Genomic DNA, 25099 nt, shown 5'->3' with positions numbered 1-25099 from the left:
CAGATACTTACTTAATTTGATTTGTTGTTTTAGAATGTATGATAATGCATAAATTTAAAACTCATGATTGAGTAGAATAAAATCTTTCTTTGTATCAGAATTGGAGGTTTTATTAAAGATACTTTTAGAGGCTTAGGCACAATGGTTGAGAGAGTGGGAGACCTTCAAAAGCAATGGACACAGGCTCTCAGAGAAAACTACCCTCTGCCACCTTTTGAGTAGTGCACAGACTATTCTAGCAGTTTCTGTTTCCTTGTAACATTTGTATTTATTCTTTGAGAACGTCATACAAGTACAGATACACTGTTATTTTATCATCTGCACCTCTGCCTCCACTCCAGCTCACCCAGCACTCTCCCCAACACATTCTCCTCCCAACTTGGTGTCCTGTTCTTCTTTTATTATTTAATAATCTACTAAATCCAATTTAAAATCTTAAGATAAGTCTTTTTAGTTGAAAGCAAATCTTTGTTGGTAGGGCATTGCATAAAACTATCAAACAAAATATGCTAGATTAGCTGGCTTAAACATCAGAAATCTGTCTCCACACTGGTGTGGAGTCTGAATGTGAGATCTGGGTATTAGCACTGAGAGAAGGCCAGGTTTGTCTCCTTGGCTCACAGACGACCTCCTTCTCCTTGTATCTTTGTTATCTTTCTTCTGAAGGTCTTGCTCATATCCCTCATGTATGAGGCTCTGAATCTCATTTGTTTATAATCTATTCTAATAATCTCTTTTAGTTGAACTACCTATAAAAGGCCTATCTCTGAACACAGTCATAATCTGGGAGTAATACCATGGCATATGAGTATTTTTGGAGATACTATTTCTCCCATAAATGAGGTAAAATTTAAACTAAATTGACATGTTTGTATCTAGTCACAAATAGATGATTTATTTCTTGGGGTATGAGTACATATACATATACATCATATACGTGTAAGTGTATTTCTGCGTTTCAATATGGGCTCAGTAACCTACTGTCCCTGTTACTTTAAACAAATTAATTCATTCAAGAGCCTTGTTTTACATCTATCAATAAACAGGATAAAAGTTGATAAGAATAAATTTGACTACTATTGAAAGAAATCTTCAGGAAATCCATCTCTTTTGTAGCACTAAATAATTGTTTCTTCATAATGCTGCTATTACAGTTTGCCTATGATTTGCTTATAACTCACAAAAATAATTCTTCTGCATCTCTGTAAACTAAAGCATTTAACAACTGGTAGCCCAAAGTAAATAAAAGAGCAGAAAGTATAGTCATTATTCTCAGTTGCCAGAGAACTTTCATAATGGAAGATTTCATTGCTGATGATAATGGTTGAAATATAAGAATAAAGCTGGCGATGGTGGCACACACCATAATCTCTCTGTACTCAGGAGACTGAGACATGCACATCTCTGTACACAGACCTCAGTACAGGGCTAGCCTGAACTACTGTCTCAAAAGAGATGGGGTTGGGAGCAGATTTATAACAATCTTTTCTCTTAGTTGACAACTAGGTAATCGGACAAATGACAGTGTTTTCACTTAAAGGAGTCGGATTGAACCTTTCTGACAACCATATAACATTATAGAGTTGAAATGGGTGCTCTCTCTTTTTTCCAGCCTACAAGTGCAAAATATCCACAGTAAGAACAGAGCAGTATACCTGGGATTTATACCAGAGGCTGATGAAGCAGAATACAGGTGTGAGCAGAGCAGGTGGCACACTCACCAGACTGAGGGCGACACAGAAGGTTGCCTTCTTGCTCCTCCCACTGTTCACACAATCTCGTCATTGAACATTACTATTATGTAGATGAAGAAAAGTCCAGATGTCCTCCAGAGTCTACATATTAAAGGTTTGACCTCCACTTTGGTCCAGCTGGAAGGTGGTGCTGCTTTAGAAAGTGGGACCTAATGGAGGGCTTCCGTTTATTTGGGACTTACCCTTGAAGGGATGATGGGGCCTGGCCCTCCCCTTCATCTTTTTGCTTTCTGGACATAAGAGGAGTACCTGTGCTCTGCCACATGCCCCCCCACTGTGTGTGCCTCACCTGAGCCCCACGCCAGCAGGACCAAGTGGGTATGGACTGAACTCTTCAGAAGAGTGAGCCCAGATCAACCTTGCATCCATGTAAATTGATTGTCTCAGGTGTTTGTTACAGTAACAGAGGTGGACCAGGAGAAATAACCACATACTCCCCGGCTTTTCTAGAATCTGCTCTTCCAGCTTGCTAGAGCTGTCAAGGCACCTCAGAGTAGATGGCTTAAGCCAGAAGCTATTGTCCCTGGAGACTGAAAGTCTAAGATTAATGTGAAGGAGGGACTGGTTCACTGTCAAGCTGTAAACCAAGAGTGCCTTCCCGCTTTCCTCGCATGAAGTCACCTCTCTGTGACTCTGTGTCATCTTCCTTCTGTGCATGTCTTTGTCCACACTGCCATGTCATATAAAGGTAATAATCATCCTGACATGCTTAGTGCTGGGCCTACCCAATGACTTCCTTTACATCGATCACCTCTATAAAGACCTTAGCGCCAAGTAAGATCATGTTTTAAGATATGAAAGCTTAGAATATCAATTTGAAGGGACTATAATTCAAACTAGAATACCTACCACTCCCAGGGAAAATCCAGGTGTGTATTGGAACACAGATATGAGAAGACAGTTGGACAGAAGACAGTTTTTCCCTACAAAGGAATTAAATAGATAGAAACATGATAAAAAAGAAAATTCGTTAGACATAGAGCCACACTGTTTCGGGTCTATGGTCTATCTTTTTGGCACTTTTCTAAATAATATCACTATTCTATATATACCTTGTGAGGAAGGAGGCAGGGAGAGAGAGAGAGAGACAGAGAGAGAGATAGACAGAGACAGAGAGACAGAGAGAGGGAGGGAGAAGGAGTTTTCTGGAAATCAAATCTAGGGCTTTATACATACCAACCATGCCCTGTACAACTGAGCTATATATATCCGGTATCTCGGTATCTCTTCTCTGGAAATTTGAAAATGTCTCAACTAAAAACTGTGGAGCTTCCTATATACGAATAATAAACAGGCTGAGAAAGAAATCAGAGAATCAACATCCTTTACAATAGTCTCAAATAATATAAAATATCTCAGCGTAACTTTAATCAAGCAAGTGAAAGACCTGTATGACAAGAACTTCAAGTCTTTGAAGAAAGAAGTTAAAGATATCAGAAGATGGAAAGATCTCCCATGCTCATGGATTAATAGGATTAATACATTAAAAATGCCCATCTTACCAAAACAATCTACAGAGTCAATGCAGTCCTCATTAAATTCACAACACAATTCTTTACAGACCTTGAAAGAACAATACTCAACGTCATATGGAAAAACAAAAAATCCAGGATGGCTAAAACAATCCTGTACAATAAGAGAACTTCCAGAGGTATCACCATCTCTGATTTTAAGCTCTAATACAGAGCTATGGAAATAAAAACTGCATGATATTGACAGAAAAACAGACACATGGATCAGTGGAATCAAATTAATTAAATATCCAGATGTATATCCACATATGCACCTGATTTTTTAAAAAGAAGCCAAAATTATACAATGGAAAAAAGAAAGCAACTCCAACAAATGGTGTTGTGCAGCAGGAATTCTAATTGGTCTTAATAAAAATCCAGAGTCAGACATAGGGTTAAATGCTGAAAGATCAGCGAGACAAAAGAGTTACCACCTCTTACCTTGCCAACTCCTCAGCCTGAAAGAGTGTGAGCTCCTGTCTCCTCCCACCATATCATCATTCCTCTCTCTGCCCAGCCATATCACTTACTGTCTCAACCTCCCTAGTGCTGGAATTAAAGACATGAGATCCCAAGTGCTGGGATCAAAGGTGTGTGCCACCACTGCCTGGCTTTGTTTCTTTTTTAGACTGGATCAATCTTGTGTAGCCCAGGGTAGCCTTCAACTCACAGAGATCTGCCTCTGCCTCACAAGTGCTAGGATTAAAGGTGTATGTCACTACTGCCTGGTCTCTATGGCTAACTAGTAGCTTAGATCCTCACTCAGATCTTTAGGTAAGCTTTATTTGTTAGTTCACAAATAAAATATTACCATAGTGCTGGTCTAACTGGATGCTGGCATGTAGAAGAATGCAGATTAATTCATATTTATCACTCTGCACAAAACTCAAGTCCAAGTGAATCAGAGACCTCAACATAAATCCAGATACACTGAACCTGATAGAAGAGAAAGTGGGAAATAATCTAGAATGCACTGGCACAGGAGACTACTTCCTGAACAGACACCAATAACATAGGCACTAAGATCAACAATTAATAAATGGGAGCTCATGAAACTGAAAAGTTTCTGTAAGGCAAAGGACACTGTCAATGGACAAAATGAAAGCCTGCAGAATAGGAAAAGATCTTCACTAACCTGACATTCAACAGAGGGTTGATTTCTAAAATATATAAAGAACTCAAGAAACTAGGTATCAACAAACCAAATAATCTAATTTTAAAATGCAGATCTAAACAGAGAATTTTCAACAGAAGAATCTCCAATGGCCAAGCGACACTTAGGAGATGTTCAACATCCTTAGCCATCAGGGAAATGCAAATAAAAAAATAACACTGGCCAGGCAGTGGTGGCGCACACCTTTAATCCCAGCACTTGGGAGGCAGAGCCAGGTGGATCTCTGTGAGTTCGAGGCCAGCCTGGTCTACCAGGTGAGTTCCAGAAAGGTGCAAAGCTACACAGAGAAACCCTGTCTCAAAAAACAAACAAACAAACAAAACAAAAAGACACTGAGATTCCATCTTATACCTGTCAGAATGGCTAAGATCAAAAACACAAGAAACAGCTCATGCTAGAGAGGATAGGGAGCAAGGGGAACACTCCTCCATTGCTGGTGGAAATGCAAACTTGTACAGCCACTTTTGGAAGTCAATGTGGCATTTCCTCAGAAAACTGGTAATCAACCTACCAGAAGACCCAGTTATACCACTCTTGAGCATATAACCAAAGGATGCTCAATCATCCCAAATCATACCACAAGGACACTTACTCAGCTATGTTAATAGCAGCTTTATTTGTAATAGCCAGAACCTGGAAGCACCTTAGATGCCCCTCAACCAAGGAATGTATAAAAAAAAAAAAAAATGTGGCACATTTACACAATGGAGTATTACTCAGCTGTTAAAAACAAGGACACAGGAAATTTGCAGGCAAATGGATGGAACTAAAAAAAAATATCCTGAGTGAGGCAACCCAGAATGAAAAAAACAAACATGGTTATGTACTCACTCATAAGTTGGTACAAGCTATAAAATAAAGGATAACCATGGAGAATTCATGGGGATAGGGACCCCCACATCTCCCTGTGAAGGGGAAATAGAAGAGATTTCATGACTGGATCCAGGGCAGGTGGGGTTGGGAACGTGAGCTATCAGGTTGGGGTGGATAGAGGGAGAATGCTAAGGGATTGCTGGGGGCATTTCAGAGCTGGTGCAGGGCAGTCTCCAAGGAGTCTATGGGGAGGACCCCAGCTTAGACTCCAGCAATAGTGGATAAGTAGCTGAACTGGCCATCTCCTGTGACCAGTTTGGTGCCTGGTCCAACTGTCATCAGAGAGGTGTCATCCAACAACTGATGGAGGCAGATGCAGAGAGCCACAGCCAAACAATGGGTGGAGTTCTGGAATCCTACAGAGGAGGAGGAGAAAGGAGTGTAGGGGCCGGGGTCAAGGACACCTGTGTGTGGAAGGCTCACCAGTCAACAGCCTGGCTCGTAAGGGCTCACCAGAGACTGGACCAGCAACCGGGACCTGCATGATACTGACCTGGGCACTCTCCATAGATGTTACAGTTATGTAGCTTGGTCCTCTTTTGTGGCTCCTAACAGCAGGAAAGGGGACTGTCTCCAACTCTTTTACTGGCTTTTGGGACTCTATTTCCCATATTGGGTTGCCTTGCTCAGCCTTATTACATGAGGAGATGCTTAAGTCTTACTGTAACTTGATATGCCATGTTTTATTGATACCCTTAGGAGACCTGCCCTTTCCTGGGTGGAGACAAAGGAGGAGGGGATTGGGGGTGGGAAGGGAGGGAGTGTGGGGGAGAGGGGCTGGGAAAGGTTGCTGCCAGGATGTAAAATAAATAGATGAGTAATTTTAAAAACCTCCATCAAAAACTGGGTATTGAAAAGAAGTAATACCATTCACTGTAGTTTGATAAGGTTAAATATCATTTATTAAAAGAAGGAATTAAAAGTAAACCTGGAGCTAATGAAGTCAGTAGGTATTTGTTTTTTCTATTGTGGAAGAAGGAGCGTTGAAACCATTGGGAGAGTAGAAGGCATTACTTGGGAAGAGCACTTGGATACCTTCCTTGATGAAGACACAGTTCATTTTCCCAGAGAAATACCCTGCCAGGTGCTTGACCTGAACACCATCTCACCAGACTGAGTCTGACCAGAGTGTACTAACATCATCAAATTAGTGTGTCATGGTCAATCCTGTCACTCATCTTTAATTTGTTATGATTATATACACTTAGGAAAACAGCTAAAGACAGCATAGAGGATGTTTGGACAGTGGGTTGTCGTTTCTATAAACACTTTTAAGAATATTGCTAACTATAAGTAAATACCAAGTATGATTTTCAGCCGTAACCTTAAATCATTCTTTCTGTTATAATCAGCCGTACAGATGATCACATTCCATGTATTACATGCCATTAGTGTTCTTGGTGAATGTGTACTAACTTAAAATGTAAACTGTTTTCCTTAGCACCCCAAAAGGCAAGCATGCTCACACCGTGGAGAGAAAAAGAGTGTCTTTCTGCTTCGGTGCCACAGCATTAAGGTAGCTAATCAACAGCCATAGAGTTTTGTCTTCCAGGCCAAGAAATTTTAAATAAAATACTAACAGAAATGTGATGTTTTTCATGGAAAGTGAAAGGGTCTTTATCCTTTTTATTTGGGGCACTAGATAATGGCACAATCCATAAAAAGGTATCATTTTAATTTTTTAACTGAGTTTCCTACATTAGTCAGTAAACAATTTATTTGATGAACATTCTTTGTGCACATATCTGTGCCATGTGAACATCTAAGAAACAGAAGGGACTTGAATTTATGATTTAAATGTTTTCTTACAGTTGATCCAGTGATGCTGCTGTTGAAATAAACCATACATAAATGAACTATCACTTCCTACTAAAAGCCAACTCTGTATTTTCGGTCATTGTTTCAGTGAGGACAATAATGAATCATTTGTCTGGTGGAGTATTGCATAGTCATTCTAAGACTCACTGTGAGAATCTACCCATCCTAATCACAGGCTGAATATCCCACTCTCCCAGTTCCACTTTCACTGGTGTCTATCATGTAATAAACAATGATAGAATGTCGAGATCTATTTGAAAAACACTTTTTGAAATTTTCAAGGTCTGTGTATTTTTCATTTTATTTGTTTCTATGCTTCACTAAAATAATCCCTAAATCTCATACATAAATATATCTTTTTTGGGTGTGTGTGTGAAGTTCAAGACAGGGTCTCATTATGTAGCTCTGAATGTCCTGGAACTTGCTGTGTAGACCAGGTTGGCCTCTAACTCAGAGAGATGAGCCTGCCTCTGCTTCCCAAGTGCTGCGATTAAAGGTATGCACTGCTATACCCAGCTTTAAATATTCTGTATTTTTATGTTGTAATAAAAAATCCATAGCTCACAAATTATTTTATATATTTTATTTTTAAATATGAGATTTTTATCATTGTCTTCCTTTTGTTCTTTTTTCCAGTTCTGATTTCTTTTTCTGATTATCACTTCCCAAATTATCTTACTGTATAGTTTCTTTTAGTAGTGTGTATTATATCACTTTGGAAGAGGTAAGGATATTAGTTCATGAAAGCAGCTGCTGTTTATCCTCTTCCATCATCAGAGACATTAAGAAGTAGGCGGTCAGTGTTCCCTCACTGTTTCATATACAATAATGCTATTTAATAACACTCCATGACATGTCATGATGGTACCCACAACAAAAAACAGAAGAACCTACTAGCTATACTGACAGGCAAACCAACTATTGTAAAATATTGAATTTTATAGATTGAAAGACTATTTTAATTGCTGAACATTTGAATGCATCTAGCAGCCAGTGTAATAGGAAAGCAAGTGCCATAAAATTAATTGGTAATCCTTCCTTTTTTTTTTTTTTTTTTTTTTTTTTGGTTTTTCGAGACAGGGTTTCTCTGTGTAGTTTTGGTGCCTTTCCTGGAACTTGCTTTGTAGACCAGGCTGGCCTCGAACTCACAGAGATCCACCTGCCTCTGCCTCCCGAGTGCTGGGATTAAAGGCGTGCACCATTAAGGAATAATGAATCTTAAGATCAGCGGTTGTCTGTCCTGAATTTAACAATAGTAATCTTATTGCCTCTTTTTTGGGGGAGTAACGCATTTATTTTGCTTATGCTCCCTCATCACAGTCCATCATCCATGGAAGTCCAGGCAGGAACTCTCAGTACAATCCCAGAGACAGAAACGAAAGTAGAATCATGGAGGAACACTGCTTACGGGCTTGCTCTTCATGGCTTGCTCAGCCTGATACCATATAGCAGCCAGGCCCCCTGCCCCGGCATGGACTCTCCCACACCAATCACCAACCAATAAATGCACCACAGACTTGCCCACAAGTCGATCTGTTTAGGGCATTTTCTCAATTGAGGTTCCTTCCTCTAAAATGACTCTAGCTTGTTTCAAGTTGACGTAAAACTGGACAGCACAATTGACCCTGTCAACTTGACACACAGACATATCACTGTTCTACTAGAACCTTCCTTCTCATTCAGCCCCAAGATGGCATGTTAATATTAATATCACAACACAAAACATAAATAACTTTAAAAGTCCCAGTCTATAAAAATTTAAACATATAGTTTCTTTCAAAGCTCAAAGTTTCTCTACAGTATTCAAAGTGTCTCTAAAATATTCAAAGTCTCTGTAAAATTTCAGTCTCTTAACTTCTGTAAAATGAAAAAATAAGTCTCATAGTTTCTTACTCCAAGAATGATGAACCAGGGCGCAGTGACAGTCTGAACAAAGTAAGACCAAACTCTAACACTGGCAAAGAACTCGGTGTCCAATGTGTGGGATTCACTGAAGACAAGCTATGTATGCTGTGTGGATGACCCTTAGGATTCTTCATTTCCCAATCTCATTTAGGTCAGATTTTTGTTAGTGAACATTTATAAGAATACTAAATTTCACTTTAAAGTCCATTTTTGTAAAACAAAGTTTCTTCTTTTGATGTTAGACATCATTACTTAATGTATCTATTTTATAAAATCTGGTTTTCATTACTTTATTTACCTCGAGCATCCTTAGCTTATCTTTCTTTTTTCTCTCTCTTATTTCTGTTACAGGAAAATAGATTCTTTTCTCATACAGTGTATCCTGATCATAGTAGTTTCCCTCCCTCTCCTTCTTCCAGTTTCTCCCCACATTCTCTCCCCTTTTGTATCCACTCCCTTCCTGTCTCTCATTAGAAAAGAACAGGCTCCTAAGAGATAACAACCAAACATGACAAAATAAAATATAATAAGATGAAGCAAAAACTATCATTCGAAGTTGGACATAGTAACCCAACAGAAGGAACAGAGTCCCAAGAGCAGGCGCAAGAGTCAGAGACCCACTAGTTCTCACAGTCACAAGCCCCATAACAATAACTATGCTAATCTTAGCTTAACTTTTGACTTCACCTTTCTTTATTATTATCTATCTTTTCATAGTTTTGTATTTTTAGATGCTAATAACTTATTTTTAAGATTTAGTAGGAACTTGGTAGATATCATCGAAGCAAAACCATCCTGGTATTAAAAACCTGCAGTTCCTATGTGTGAAGCTACTCATATTAATCCTGATAATTCAGCTGTGGCTCTCTGGCTGTAAATCTCTGTGGTAGTCTCTGTTCTGATTTAGTGCCTTGTTTAAAGTTTACTGCAGCATCACAGATGGTATTTGAATCTTTGTGAGCTTTGGAATCCTATGCCCAACTCCATATAATCTTAGGTTAACATTAATAAAAATGTGGGGCTTAAAATAATTCCCTAAAATCATGGTAGAAATGTAATTATCCTTTCTAAAAATCATAAAATTTGGATAGATTACTTAGCTAACAAATTTAAAGTAAAACAAGTTCCCTCTGGACAAAATCACACGCCCCTTTTGTTAAACATAAGCATAAAAGGCACAATATATTAGATTTTTACAAATCACTCTAAAGATCTAGTCACAGAAGTTTCTGTTCATACTTTTACAAGCTTCCTTTATGAAATGCTTTATAGAATTCACAAACACGCATTGCTTTTAGTGTCTGTCCTTTGATGTCCATAAAAGACCCTTTCAAAGCTGGAGGTAAGTGCTCCTAATGTGCACAGCAGAACTTGGCTGAAGTTATTTGAAGCTATTAGAGATAACCTTTCTCTGCATGACTTTGGGGGTGGGGAAAACTGGTACCAACAATACCAGCTAAGCTGTAATTAGTGTAACTAACAACTAATATGGGAGAGCAGACTAGAGGTCACTCTTAAGAATTTAGAGGTATTAACAGGTTAAGGTTGTAGGGCGTCCTATCCCGCAGCTTAATCTGTTGCCTGAGCTGGGGAGATTTGTTGAAGTCATCAGTGCCCTCTGACCCCAAGGTGTTGCTCTCTTGTAATTTATTGGTCACATGCCAAGTTCCTCTTTCCTGCCTAGTGAGATGACTTTGGGGATGGCAAATTCATCTTAAAGTCCTTGTTACAAATGCCTGCAGATTCCCAACCCTTCACAGTAGCTGAAAGAGTATACTCTGATTAGCTTTAATGTTCTTGTCCTACAATCCTTACAATGCATTGGAATTGCCATTTTGCTGCATTATAAAATTTGATGCATTGTGACCATTTAATGTGCATTATAAGAGCAATACTTAAAATCTGACTACTAAATCAGGTGTTGTATAAGTGATTCATTCACAATAAATCTTCCACTTTTATAAGCTACTTCTTCAGATTTAATTGCTTACCAGTGGTTTTGTTTATGTTTACAGCCAACATTAATGCACTTAAGAATTTAGCAGAGCATCGCTTCTGCTTTCCTGCAATGCAGTTAGCCCTCTTCAGTATCCAGCTTTGCGTTTCTCATTTTACTTTGTGGTACCAATGCGTAAGCAAGGGTAAATGCCATAGAACTTCTGTTGTTCTTTAACTTTCCCATCAAAGCCATGGGTGTGTGACAGTTTATTTAATTTCTGTCAAGAAAACATAGAATTCTTTTTTCTTTTGAAACAATAGGCAACAGGTTTACTCTGCTGAGAAAGATTCAAAAGGAAATATTTTTCTTTTTAACCTTTAGATTACTACTGTAGCCTCAGGTATCCTCGGGTATCCTCAGTGTTTTATGTTATAGTTTTTTAGGTTTGATTTTTGTAACTATAGATTCTTTGTGGTCTATAAAGTAAGCGGGGACAAGTCCCAATAACTAAACAAATGTTCAAGGTGGCAAGCATCAAGCCATACAACCAAATAAAATAACATTTTTCTTTAATTATCCTACTTCCCTAGACATGTGGACATTTAAATATTTTAGATGCATTAGTTCTCATTTAACTACAAGAAATAACTAGGATGAGTAATTGCCTTTACCCTTAAGCAGAATGCTCTCCATATTTTATACACTAACCACAGGCAGTTCATGAGTGAACTGTAGTTTGTTTGAATTGTTATTTTCATTATGATTTGTATTAGAAAAAGATATGTATAACATACAAAAGTAGATTAAATTTGTTTTATTTTGACTTATAACTAAGCAAATAAAGAAAGTAAGTTGATGTCAGGAAAATGTGAGAGCCTCAGGAGTATAGCTCAGTGATAGAGCATTTGCCTCGCTTGCACAAGATCCTGATAAGATTCACAGGACTATACACAAAGAGGAACAGGAGGAGAGTAGGACTCAGACCTGCATAAGTATGTGATATATATGCTGGTATAGATATAGATCAGCAATTAAAGAAAATAAAAGCAAGAGGAAAATAATAGAGTTGTAATTTCAAAAAATGAAATATTATAAAAACATGATTATAATACCTTTGCAAATACAGCAAATATTTGAAATAAAGTAAAATTTGTAACTTCAAAACCAGGTTGAGTGTTTTGGTAGTTCTCAATTTAGGCTTTACAGGACAGTACTTGAGTGTGGACAAGTGAGTGAAACTAGAGAACAGTGTTCTACCCGAACAGAAAGTCTCTGCTCACTTGATTTCAGTATAGAACTTACAAGATATTCTTATTCCTTTCTCTTGGTTATGGTTTATTTAATTTACATGTATTCTTGGTAGTGATGTCTTTTGTCTCTAATCAAGGCAGCTCTTCTAGACTTGTGGACTACATAAAGTCTATAGCTTTTTGTAAGTTTTGAATTGCCTGCCAAAGCTCACTGATCTTGTTAGTTTCTTAAGGTTAGAAACCACACCCACTTACTTAATATAAGTAGTACTTAACATAGTAAGAAAACAAAATCATCATTAATGTAATCCCCACTAATAAATTCATATGTTCTGATAATTTTATACATATACTCAAATGAATAAAATATGTTGGCCTTTTTAAAAATATAGGGCAGGCCCATGCTATACTTAAAATTCACAGAAACACCGGTCTTTTTTCTTGCTAAGATTTCTTGAGTAAAAGCACCAAGGACAGAGTTGACAAGTCTTCTTTTCCTCTTCCACCCTATCGTATGGAAGCTGTGAGAGCACAACATCAAAGCTGAACTGACTTCAAAGCCTCAGACACTCACTGTTTCCAGCTATTACTGTCACGGCCACTTCACCCTCACAGCAGCTCATCTCACGGAACTGCTGACGAGGGTCCACTCCTGTGCTGCCCACCTCCCCATTCCAAACTATCAAAACTACTCCTTAAATAAACCAGTCCAGAGAACTAGCAGGTTTGTTCAGTTTCAAGATTTGTCATTTTCTTATTCACTTCTTCCGGAATTATACCTTGTACTACAAGACTTTGGTGGGTTTTGACATTAAATATAATGTTTCTTATTATGTTTGTTTCAAAATGAAATATATACATGTATATAAGAGTGTATATACACCTTATTTAGACATACCTTATTTAGACACCACATAGCAGTAGGTGTGGTATTTGGCCCCATGAATCATGAAGAAAAAGGAGAAAATTCAAAAACATAGATAGGTTAGCCGGGCGGTGGTGGCACACGCCTTTAATCCCAGCACTTGGGAGGCAGAGGCAGGCGGATCTTTGTGAGTTCGAGGCCAGCCTGGTCTACCTAGTGAGTTCCAGGAAAGGCGCAAAGCTACACAGAGAAACCATGTCTTGAAAAACCAAAAAAAAAAAAAAGAAAAAAAAAAAAAGAAAACATAGATAGGTACCTAAGATGTAAAGCTTGGAAGCACATGCTTTTTTTATAAAGAGAAATAAAAACTCATGGATCAGACTTTTCTGGTTGGAATTAAAATATTATACAGGGCATTTTTATGTTTTTAAAATAAAATTGTGTTACTTATTCATTGACAATTTCATGCATGTAAACAATTATATAAACCTCATCTCAGCCTCACACTCCCCTCAGGAACTTCTCCCTCCCACCCCCTCCAAGCACTCCCACACATCACCCTCACGCCCTTAAGTCCTATTCATTTTTTAGTTGTTATTAATAACCCACTGAGTCCATTTAGTGTAGCCTGTTGAAATGTTCACTGTTCTCACTGACTTGGTCTTTCGCAGTTGAGTTCATGGCTTGACTGTCATGCTATGTGCCAAAGGCAGTATTTCACAGCACTCCGCTGTCCTACAGTCCTCCAGTCCTCCATGCTTTCCACTCAGTGGGAAATTGTTCTCAGCACTTGACTAATTATGTGCCCTACTTTAACTATTGATCACCGCCTCTCTGAAGGCCAGTGTCTTCATGTATGGTTCTTGTCACTTGAAGTCAGTCAATTTTTCCTTTTAATGGTCCACTTAAATTCTTAAATTTATTTTCCTTGGATTCTTCAGTACATTTGATGGTAGATATTTGGTACCATTGAGAGAAAACATCTCCTGAGATCTGTAAGATGCTATGCACATCTAAAAGTTCAGCTTCCAAAAGAACTCAAAAAGGACTTAATGATTTAGTTGTTTCTAACCCCAACCAGACATGAAGTTCCAAATAGACATGACAACAAAGACTTTGACTGTATATTATGGAAATTAATTGGACTCAATATAGCAATGGACTTGTTTTAAGAAACAGAATGAGCTGTGCTGTAAAACAGCAAGCTTTCCATCTGGTGAAGTGTTCAAATGAAGATCTAACGACCACTTTTCGACTGTTTTTCTTGGTGCTAGTACTTAAACCAGGGTCTGTTGCTATCACTGAGCAACATCCCCACCCCGCTTTTCAAGAACTTGATAAGGGAAATCTGTACATTGGATCTGTTAGAGTAAAGAATCTTTAATATATATCTGCTTTAGTTCTACATTGTATGTTTCTTCAGAGCTCTGAGCAGAAAGCGTTGATGATTAAGTGATGGGAATGACATGTAGCTGTTGACTTCAGTCTAGTCATTTCATTTCATTGTTTTACAAAACTTCTTAAATGGGTGTCAGAAGGGATTTAAAAAAGAAAAGGGAAAGTCGCGATGGCCTCAGTAGATCAAAGAATGCAACAAAATGCCACAGGTGTCTTTTAGTGCTGAAGACTGGTCAATAAGGCAACCAAGTCTAAAATGCTCAGAAAAGCAAACAGAAAGTAAATGAGAGAAAATGAGAACATGTTTTGTCTCAGAGTGGGACTCCATGTGAATGTTCAGGAACCACAGTATTTTCTGTCTGCCTTACATAGAAGAGGGGGACAAACTAGATGGGCGGGGGTATTTTAAAATTCCAGTTTTCAATGACAAATGGTAATGAACATTTCTGAAACGTTGGGTTTAACTCAGGAAAAATACTTAATAAGTAGTTCCTACAAGGAAAAGGAGCCTATGAACAAGATAGCCTTTTCACAAAGCCTTTTAATAGACAAGAAAGGGAGAATTGGTGATTCAGGAGTCACATTAAGATGTGATTGGAAAATACACAGAAGGTTTAGCAGTTGAAAAAGAATGTGTTTATTCAAAGTCGTAGAAACCTTGTCAGGACACAGTTTCATAACTGGCAGTTCTTTGCAATCATTTTGTGAGACAATACTCAGTGAAGGGACAAGGACAGCACGTTGAAAGAGCAACAGCAAGGTAGACATGACTAATGTGTGGCTGTGGTCAACTGATGACTCTGGATCACTTACCATTTCAAGTATTAGATAATCACGTGGATTTTTTTCCCTGATCCTTTCCAGCCCTGGGTTAGTTTCTAGTGCTTTTCTTTATTTACACACCATTAAATCAGCACTCTATAGCCAAAGAATTCAAGTACATCAAATATTTCAGTTTGTAAGAGCTATCTTATTTTTGCTCTAAAGACAAGAGCCATGGTGGAAACATATGATAATTTGGAAAAGATCTTTCCATTTATCTTGTTATTTTGGAGAAATCTCCTTTGTGGGCAGGAATAACGAGAGGATGGTGCTGCAGAAATGGAGTGTGCTCACAGAAGTAAAGGAAGGCCCTACCCTGTTGACTTTAAAATGGCACAGGAGAGACCCAATGGCAGGCATCTAAACAAGACAGCCAAAGATGAGCAGTGTTGCCTCAAAAAACAGGCTAGTAGTCTACATAGGAAGTAAGACAGTAATTGGATTAATTGGGAATAAAGTAATAGGGAAATCTCATCAATGGATGACTTCCATTTAGGAGGACATGTTACCAAGAGCCATTGCAGAGCTTGGGGAAAAAAAAAAAAAAAAACTACAGTGTGTTAAATCTATATGAATTGTCATTTAAACCTAAATTCAATTATACATTTAGATCCTTTTCTCAGTAATGTAGGATTCCTCCAGATAAAAAGGGCAGATCCCTTCTTTGCTGTTACAGCATAACTGGCATTTTCTAACAGTATTGTTTCCAATTTCCTGAGACTATATTAAGGCCATACAATTAACTGAGGATTACATATGACTATTAGTATATTTGAATTTTTTGTGTCATATGTATGCAGGTATGCATGTGTATGTATGTACATATTTGTAAAGCTAGAGGTCAGCTAAGTTATGCTTCCTCAGAAGCTTATATTTTGAGACAGTCTATTACAAGGGTTTACTTCAATATGCAGTGAAATTATGACTTTTGTGCTTTGGGATTATTTTTCAAGCTCTGTTATTCTGAATGTTTTGAATATCAGACAAGTTGCATTTCACTGATGTGATCTTAGCAATATTGTAACTATGGTGTATTTTGAAGCAAGAGTATGAATTTCACTAAAATGATTATTTTTAGCAATATTAATGTTTTTCAATACATAAAATCATTCCAGTGTTAGTTTCTGATTGGGAACATATTCCTCTCCTCTCTTTAATGGCACAGGAGTAGGAAGTTTAGAAAGGTGTGGTTGTCTGCGGTTTTCTGTAGTAGTCACACCTTCAGCACTGCTCAGTACCCCCCCCTCAGCTGTACATCATTAATCTATTTACAACTTCTTATTAGGATGCAGAGAAATTACCAAAGGAATTTCCAGATGTATACATGTATTTCTCCGAGCATATATATTACTTTGCTTTCTTATTTTCTGTGTATCAGGCCCTTTTAACAATTCCAAAAACAATTTTCTCTTTACACAAAAAAGGGATGGGGGTTGGGAGCAACTGTGACCACACTCTGGATCCCTGGCTGAAGTTCAGCTTGCTGCCTGTGTGGCCATACTTGGTTCCACATTGCTGAGCTGAGGAGGCTGGTTGGCTCTGCTCTGTGCTGATCTATTGGTCGTGATGACTCCTGCTTCATTCTGAGTGTTTTCTTCTTAATCTACTCCAGCATATAATGTACATCTGCAGCAATTCGAGAACGTGTCAAAATCTGCACTCAATTAGCTGCGGCTGTAGCTCAAGATCCTCTGTGTTTTGTTTTGTTTTGTTTCCTCAGTGCTATATCATACATCTAAAACCTAAATTCAGTATGTATCTCAAAATATTATCATAAGTAGTATACATTTATACTGACCTAGAGAGTATATTTAAGCCTTCATTAAGAGAAATAATGTCTTATAAGTGGCTGAATATACTGTGCCCAGGGAATGAGAATAGCACTCTTCTAAATAAACTCTATTTTGGAATAAGGCAGAACTTCAGTTCCAAAATTATATAATTCATTCTGTTGTAGATTTGTTTCCATTGAAGAGTATGTTTCTCTGTCATAAGCTGTCCTGAGTATGAACAGCAAAGTCATTTGAGGTCCATTGAAAATATAGGAGAACATCATGTTTCCTGTCCTTTTGTTAAACCTGGCATATTGATTTTCTTTTGCACAGCTTGCAGCACAGAAATGTGATATATAGCTATGGCAAGAAAAGCTAACCACATGTGAACTTGTTAAGTGCTGCTGGATTAGCAGAAATTGTCTGAGCAAATAGCAAGATTTGACTGCTTCAGGGACTCTTTATGACTTAATCAATTAAAATAACAGGTTTTGTTTTTCTTGCACAGAATAAATCATTAGCAAAAATTAGTTTCTTTTGATCATTCATTTTTGCTTCTGTATTTTAAGCAAAGTAATAAATATGTATAATCTGAACTAAAGTTCAAAGTCAAATATAGGAGGGTAAAAACACAATAAATGTTACCTATTATTTTAGCAATGATTTTAAATTTTGTTAAACTAATTTTTAGTTTTTATTTAATTTGCCATTGCTTTTCTTTTTTTAACAGCATTCAATGTCTCAACTATCTGTTCCCTTTAGTTGTATAGGTAACAAGATTTAGACCTGACTAATAGGCCTTACTGTACTTAAGTGTGGAGCCTGTTAGGAAGAGCTTCTGTGAAGGAGTTGTGTCTTTCTCCCAACCTTATCAATAAACCTCTTTCTTGAATATGTGCGTTATGTAGTTGGCTTATGTGGCTTTGGAGTAGAGAAGGAAAAAAGAGGGCCATCACTCAACACAGTGAGTTCCTGGGGATCTTTAGATGTGCCAATGTATTATCTGGTGTGTTTATTGAGTTCTCCCAGAAACAGATAAAGTTGTTCAGTTGTCTATAAAATAAACCTGTCTGTTTAAAGCTGGAAAGACTTCATAATATTTACACTAGATGATGTTGCCACCTGTATTTTGTAAAACTACTTTAAAATAGTCTAATGTCTCTACATAAAAACTTCTCTTTAACAAGACTTGACTACTCTGCCGTATAGAGTTCATTGAAAGGTGTGGACTATATTGTGCAGGCTCTTGTTTGAGTGGCTGTGTTCATCTAGCTGGGTGATTGTCTTTGGTTACAAGGGTTTTTACAATAAAGTGATCTTATTCTTTAAAATAGCATATACTTTCTCCTCCTCAAAAAATTTTTTGAAAGAATTTTGTTTTCAAATTTTTCTCAGTATGCTTTTGTTACTTTTAAACAGGTAGACATCTTAGGAAATTACATGCCAAATTCATTAGGAGGCAGTCTTTTTAAATTATCTGGTAAAAGCATAAAGCATGAGTTGTTTCCATAATAAATGGGACAGGGAGGAGGGGTCAAGCAGAGAAGAAAGTGGCACTGGTCTGTGTTAGTGACACTGTGCCCTGCCTGTCTAATGTGATTACACAGAGCCCCCGAAGCCCCAGGCAAAGCTGATTTTAGCTATAATCAGCTTCTTAACCTTTGGAGAACCAACGTAAACACTCCCTAGCAGTGCTTAATTGTGGTGCTCTGCTACTCACTACCAAGTGCAAAGGTGAGAGTGTACAACCACAGTAACACATGTTATGGCCAAGTGTGACAACACGACTCGGGATTGCCACAGAACAGTCTGGACTTGTGGTAAATTTGAAATTAATAACTTAAAGGGTTCATTTTCTAAAATGTTAACATAGTTTTCAAATTCTGTTCATAAGTTGCAACATTGCATCCTTCCATTCCACCAGCTTCCCATTTGCACATCACTATAAAATCTTGTGATTTTAGACATATATACATATATAATTAAATTTTAGAATTACAAGAGTATTTATAGATTTCTTTAATTTTTTAGAATAAACAAAAGTGATTGTAATAGCCATATAAGTGAAATCTTCTTGGTTCACTTTTATGGGCAGTAAAAACTCAGTAGGGAAGGAGTAGAGCTTTTTTATGGTTAAATGGAGTTCTGTAGTTATATAGGCAAGAACCTAACTTTTTTATTTAAAATAAGAACTCTTAGTACAGGAATATGATGTGCCATATGGGAAATTACTATGTAGGGTAATTTTTCTGCCTGTAGTTAGTATGAATCTGGTGTGATGATAGAACTAATGGGGTAGAAAACCATAAAGAGTGGGTAATACGCTTTTTGAGGCTCTATCTTCAAAGTCATATGGGTGGAGAAATATAGGAACATTCTCCTGAGTTGAAGTTGCAGGTGACCAAGAGGATAGATAGAGCTGTAAGCCATAGCCTTTATTGGTAGGCTTCAGGACTAGCAAATCTACCTGACATTTCATGTTCTGTAAAACTTGTAATGGGTAGCACCTTAAGCCTCCAGGGCTACACATTATGGACAGTGCAATTAACTTCAAATGAGGAAGGGATAGTTTTAAATTAGAGTCTGGTAGGATGTATGACATCTCAGGTCAGTGGCTCATAAATCACACATGTACATTACATAGTTTACATTATGTGATGTGGTTTACACTGTGGTTGCAGTGCACTTAGAACTTGGCAGTGAAGAAGCAGTGTTAGACATCAGGCACCATGGACCTATTGGAGCCTCTGCGGCATCAGAGAACATTCATGGGGAGTGTGGCTAGCACCTTTGACCAGACTTGGCAATGTGATGAATAAAGCTAACCTCATTAGTAAATAACTTCAATTTGTTAATATAAATACCATCTAAAAGGAATAAAGAGTGCTATGGGATAAATGAAGACAGATATCAAACAGCCAGATGTCTTTCAGTCCCGTGTAGACATGTTTGAATTGTTTTCCTGTCTTGAGAGCAGGTCAGTAGGCTTCTTTTCAGATTATTTGTGTTATATAAAGTTCCTCATTCCAGCTGTTTTAAGGAACCTTTTACTCAAAGTGCCGTTGCTATAGCACAAAGTGCATTTGTCCAGAGGCAGCCTGACACAGACAGGAAGGGCTTGCTGAAGCCGGAGACGACTAGCACAGGGGTTCCAGCCGACCTTGGTACCATGGGTCACCTTCGGAGCTAAGGGATTACTGTCTCTGCTCCCCAGAACACACTCGTCACCCATTCTTGTGCATGTGTGATTTAAAGAAAGTTGTCCACACTCACTCTTTTAGGAGGTTCTGTATTGGGAGGTGCTTCCCAGAATTGGATACTTCCTTACACAACTGTTTCCTTTTGTGTTGAGGACAGTGAAAATCCTATAATGTGTTATTGCAATGGCCCCCAAACTTTATTCCATAAAAGCATAAGCCAGGCAGCCCAAGCCCCTTCTGAATCAAATTCAATTCAGAATGTCGACTGTGGGAGCCAGGCACCAGTCTGTTCAAAGATCCCAGGTCCTTCCCACACCTGGGAACTTGATGTCCAAATGCCTTCCTCTCTGAGCACTAGCATTTGGAAGCACAGAGCTTGCATCTGATTTGCAGCAACTAAATGGGAATGATCACACCCATTCCTTATTATCTTATCCACTTTTTTACTTCTTCAGAACTTTTTGCATTTTTCAAAACTTTTATTGTGTTACTTGCAACACTAATGAGGTATATTTACATATATAAAATATACCAATTCTAAGTGATAATTCATTGATTTTTAGTAACTTATACTTTCATAGTCACTACCATATGCCGATTTTAGGTTGTTTCCATTACTTCAGAATGTAGAGTCCTCAGCTGTGTTAATCTTGCCCTCTCCTGCAGCCCTCACCATCAAGTCCCCTGCTGTAAAACACCATGTACATTTGGGGGCTGGAGAAGTGGCTCAGCAAGGGTTAAGAGCCCTTGCTGCTCTTCCAGAGGACCTCGGTTCAATTCCCAGCACCCACATGACAGCTCACAACTGTCTGTGTCTCCAGTTCCAGGGAATCTGGCATTCTCACACAGACATACATGCAGGCAAGACACCAATGCACAAGATATAAAAACATCATTAAAAGAATTTTAACCATATACATGGAAAAATAATGTGCATTTTTGGTGTTCAGCTTTTTTTGCTTATACTTATGTTCATGAGATTCTTCAGTGTTGTACAGTATGCATTAATCATCTTCCTGTTTATTACTAAATAGCATTCCAATTATAAGTGTTCTGAATGTTATTATCCCTCCATCAGCTGAAGGATATTTGAGCATCTTATCCTCCTGCTGTGAACTTTCACGTTCAAATCAGTGCAGGCAATGCTTTCGTTTCTCTTGCATGTACACCTGACTAAATTATATTCAGCTTCTTAAGAAGCCATGAGCTACAGTGTCATTTTCTGTAGTAGACTATATCACTCCATGTTCACATAGAGAAATGCATTTGGGTTCCAGTCTCCCCACACGTTTACCAGCAGTTAGTACGGTCGACCTTTTTATTACAGCCATTCTAGTGATGGACATTGTTATCCCGTAGGAGTTTTTAATTTGTATTTTGCCAATAACAACTTGGGTATTAGTTATACATACATCTTTTGTGAATCATCTATACTTCCTTTGATGAGTTTTTTAATTCCTTGGTTGTCTTATTATTGAGTTCTAGAAGTTCTTTGTGTGGCTACAACTTCCTTATCAAATAGGGCAAGTGTAACTTTAATCTTGACTGTCTTACCTTAAAGGTTATCTGCTGCTCATGTTTTATTTATTCAGTTCTGATTTTAGACACTTGCCTGAATTTAATCTTAAAAAATCTGTCTCCCCATCACAGTACACACACTGATATCTCTGCTTTGCTTGTTTTTATTTCTCAGAGATTGTCCTTTGCTCAATTTCACTCAAGCCAAGAAAGCTGTGAATGAATCCATGTTTCATGTGTACCCTGAGCTTCTCTTTCCTAGTGCTTTCCTGGCCAGTATTCAGCTTTCAAGGGAGTTGTCCTCTCCCCATGGAATTTCTGGCTGTTGTACTGGTCTGTCACTAACATACATCCCTGGACAACAGGACCAGGGAATTTTCACAGTCGTTTGCCACCCAGGCTTGCTCTACTTGCTAGTCTTGTCATTGGGTGTGGGTTTCTTTGCTGCTCTTCCACATCCACAGAGCCTCTGGAGCAGCAGGACTTCAGGGTCTCACAGCCAGTCTTCCCTGGGAGCACGGTGTGCCCGCAGATCGATCGATCAATCGGCACTGTTCTTACTGCATTGGGAAGGGTCCATCAACATGCACTTCCCCAGTTTGTGGTCTGGCTTCTCCAGTGCTGCACTGGTTGTAGTTGACAATTTGTCAGCTGTTATAGTTATTCTAGGGATATATTTTTACTTCCTCACTTGCCATCACTGGAAGTCTAGCCTGGGTTCATTTATGTATGCTCCAAACTCTTTTTCAGAGCAAGGTAAAGATTAAATAAATAAATCAGAGTAAAGCTAAATAAAAGTAAAATAAGTATAAAAATATGAATATAAATTCTCCAGCAATCATTTCAATACCTTTAAAAGATAGTCCTAATATCTCTATGACTTAAGTGTCTTGGTATTACAATAGAACATTTTGTTAGAAAATTAAAATTAAAAAAAAAAATCCAAGTCACTTTTAGTGACTTGTAATTGTAAAGTAAAGCAAATAGGTAGTAAAAGTATGTATGCAACTTCAAAAAAGAAGTAGTAGACCATAATACTATCCTAGGGTCCTGTTTGTTTCATTTGATTCTGTCTTCTTTCAAAGGTCAAGTTTCAAAAATCTGTACAACTTTATACAGCAGGAGTGCTTTAGAAAATGTGCAGTGATAAAAAAACTGCCAGATTGAAGGTTTCTTAAGTGCTACTGTCCAAAATCACCAGGCGTGCTTGAAACTAGTCATTCTTGTCAGAATACACACTCTCAGGGTCTGACGTTTATCTGCAGGTGCCAGAGCATATGTTTTAGCACCAAGAAGTGTAAGGTAGCAGAGGAAGGTTATTTGATGTGCTGTAACCTACTTTTTTTTTTTCTTAGCTGCTTAGTTCAGGTCAAAAGTAAGTTAAAATATATGCAAAAGTAATCAAAGTGTGTAAACTAAGGAAAAATATTCCAAATAAGGTGTGTCATTTTTATTTTATTTAACATCAAATCAAGCCTATTGAACTATTATCTCCATAAAGGAAAAATATAATGGTTTCTCACTAACTGCAGTCTGGGTAACAAATTCTCCTTCGTGGTTTTTCTGTCCAAATTAGAGATGACTCTCCGAACACTACAGCCCCTTTGTATTTGTTTATAGCCATACTCTAAGAGTCCTAACTTAGGAGGTAACAGTGTATATATGTCCATCAGTTAGGTAAGCTAACAGATATCACTTGGTATTTTCTGATTATTGTAAGCTCTTAGTACTTGGTTCTGAGCTACAATTCTGTTCATTAATCATAATTAGGGCCTCAGTTTCATGATGGGTGGTATTAACTCAAACCTCTACTGATTGCCAACATGCAGGAATGCAGGCCCAGCGTCATCAAGTTTTCCAGAAGAGCCTGAAATATGCATGATTATTTGAAATTTATTTAAGAATTTCTGTGGGAGCCAGGTGTGATGGTGTACACCTTTAATCCCAACACTCAAGAAGCAGAGGCAGGTAGATATCTATGAGTTGGAGGTCAGCCAGGTACATAAAGAGTTCCAGGTTAGCCAGGGCTACAGAGTAAGACCTACTCCAAAAAAAATTAAAAATGGAATTGCAACCAACTAGAAACTTCAAAACTGTAAAGTCTAGTGGGGAAACATAGTTGGAGCCCATTGTGATGACAGATTCCACATGATTTTCTTACCATGTGTCTCTTGCACATGAATGTGTCATGTTGCTTCCCAGACGGCGTCCTCACTGGACCACTGTAGAGCTCTGATGTTATATGTTTTCCTGGGAAGTGCACTGACCCGAACATCTGTGAACTGTGATTCTGAAGCTTGAGTCTTATGCCTCTCATAGATTAGCCAGGCTCAAGTCTAAATACTTCATATGTATTCATTCAGTCAATTATTGTTTGAGTTTTACTTTTTAAATTTTTGATAGTTAGGTCATTTAACTTGTGTAGATCTATTTCATTACTTGAAAATTATAGACAAAACAAATTTATGTCCTCATTCTTTCCTTCTCTTATTTTGCCAGAACTATAGATGTATCTTATGAGAATAACCATAACTATCCAGATGACTGGATACTCTCCACTTCAGTGAAGTACAGTCTAGTCAAAACATTGTATTGAGCTGTTATGAGTTTTAAAAAAAGGGTACTTATGATATTACCCAATTTTTAATTTCAACAGAAATTGGCTTTATTCATATCTTTCTTCCTCAGAATTATAATAAAATCAGAAAGAATTCTGGTGATTTTTTTTTTATTAAGGTAAAGTTTACATAGCATGGAATATACCACTGTAACTACTTCCAGTGTGTTCAAAGCATTGTGCAAACATTGTCACTACTTAATTTCAGAACTTTCTGATAACTCCTAAAACAAATCCCCAGCCCTCTGCAGTCGCTCTAGCATCCTCTTTTCTTCCCAGCCTTGGCAACTAGTGATTGTTTCTGTGTGTGGCCATGGTAGAGATGGAAGCATGTCATACACTTGCTTTTGTGCCTGGCTTCTTCCCTAGGATGTTCTCAAGGCTCTCTTGTGCTGTAACATGTATCAATTCATTATTTTTTTGTGCTGAATAGTATTGTATTGTATGAATATACCACATTTGGCATTTCTAAACTGAAAGGCATTTAGATTGTCTTCTGTTTTTATTGTTATGGATCACATGAATATTCATATTTACGTTTTTTTAAACTATATTCAGTTTTCAGAAGGAATTAATCCTGTGTCATATTAATATTTCCATATGTAACTGAGGAATCCACAAAGTATTTTTCTGGACACATTCTCATTAAAATTTTTAAGGCTAATATGTGGGGGGGAAAGGAT

The 25099-nt window shown here is 37.8% G+C and overlaps 1 protein-coding gene and 1 long non-coding RNA gene across 2 annotated transcripts in view; both read left to right on the top strand.

Moving 5' to 3' along the window:
* Positions 1–25099, top strand: part of LOC114697379 (cotranscriptional regulator FAM172A) — a gene marked incomplete at its 5' end in the record, with an annotated part of 244241 nt that overhangs the window by 143463 nt on the left and 75679 nt on the right. The gene's annotated exons all lie outside the window — the stretch shown is intronic.
* On the top strand, positions 5571–12945 carry LOC119088747. Its single transcript, XR_005092467.1, has 3 exons — positions 5571–5830; positions 6754–6828; positions 12674–12945. It is a non-coding gene; the product is annotated as an uncharacterized LOC119088747 (long non-coding RNA).

This window comes from Peromyscus leucopus, chromosome 11 (assembly GCF_004664715.2).
Source record: "Peromyscus leucopus breed LL Stock chromosome 11, UCI_PerLeu_2.1, whole genome shotgun sequence".
Classification (NCBI taxonomy): Eukaryota; Metazoa; Chordata; class Mammalia; order Rodentia; family Cricetidae; genus Peromyscus; species Peromyscus leucopus.
This window is presented reverse-complemented; position numbering and strand designations above follow the sequence as displayed.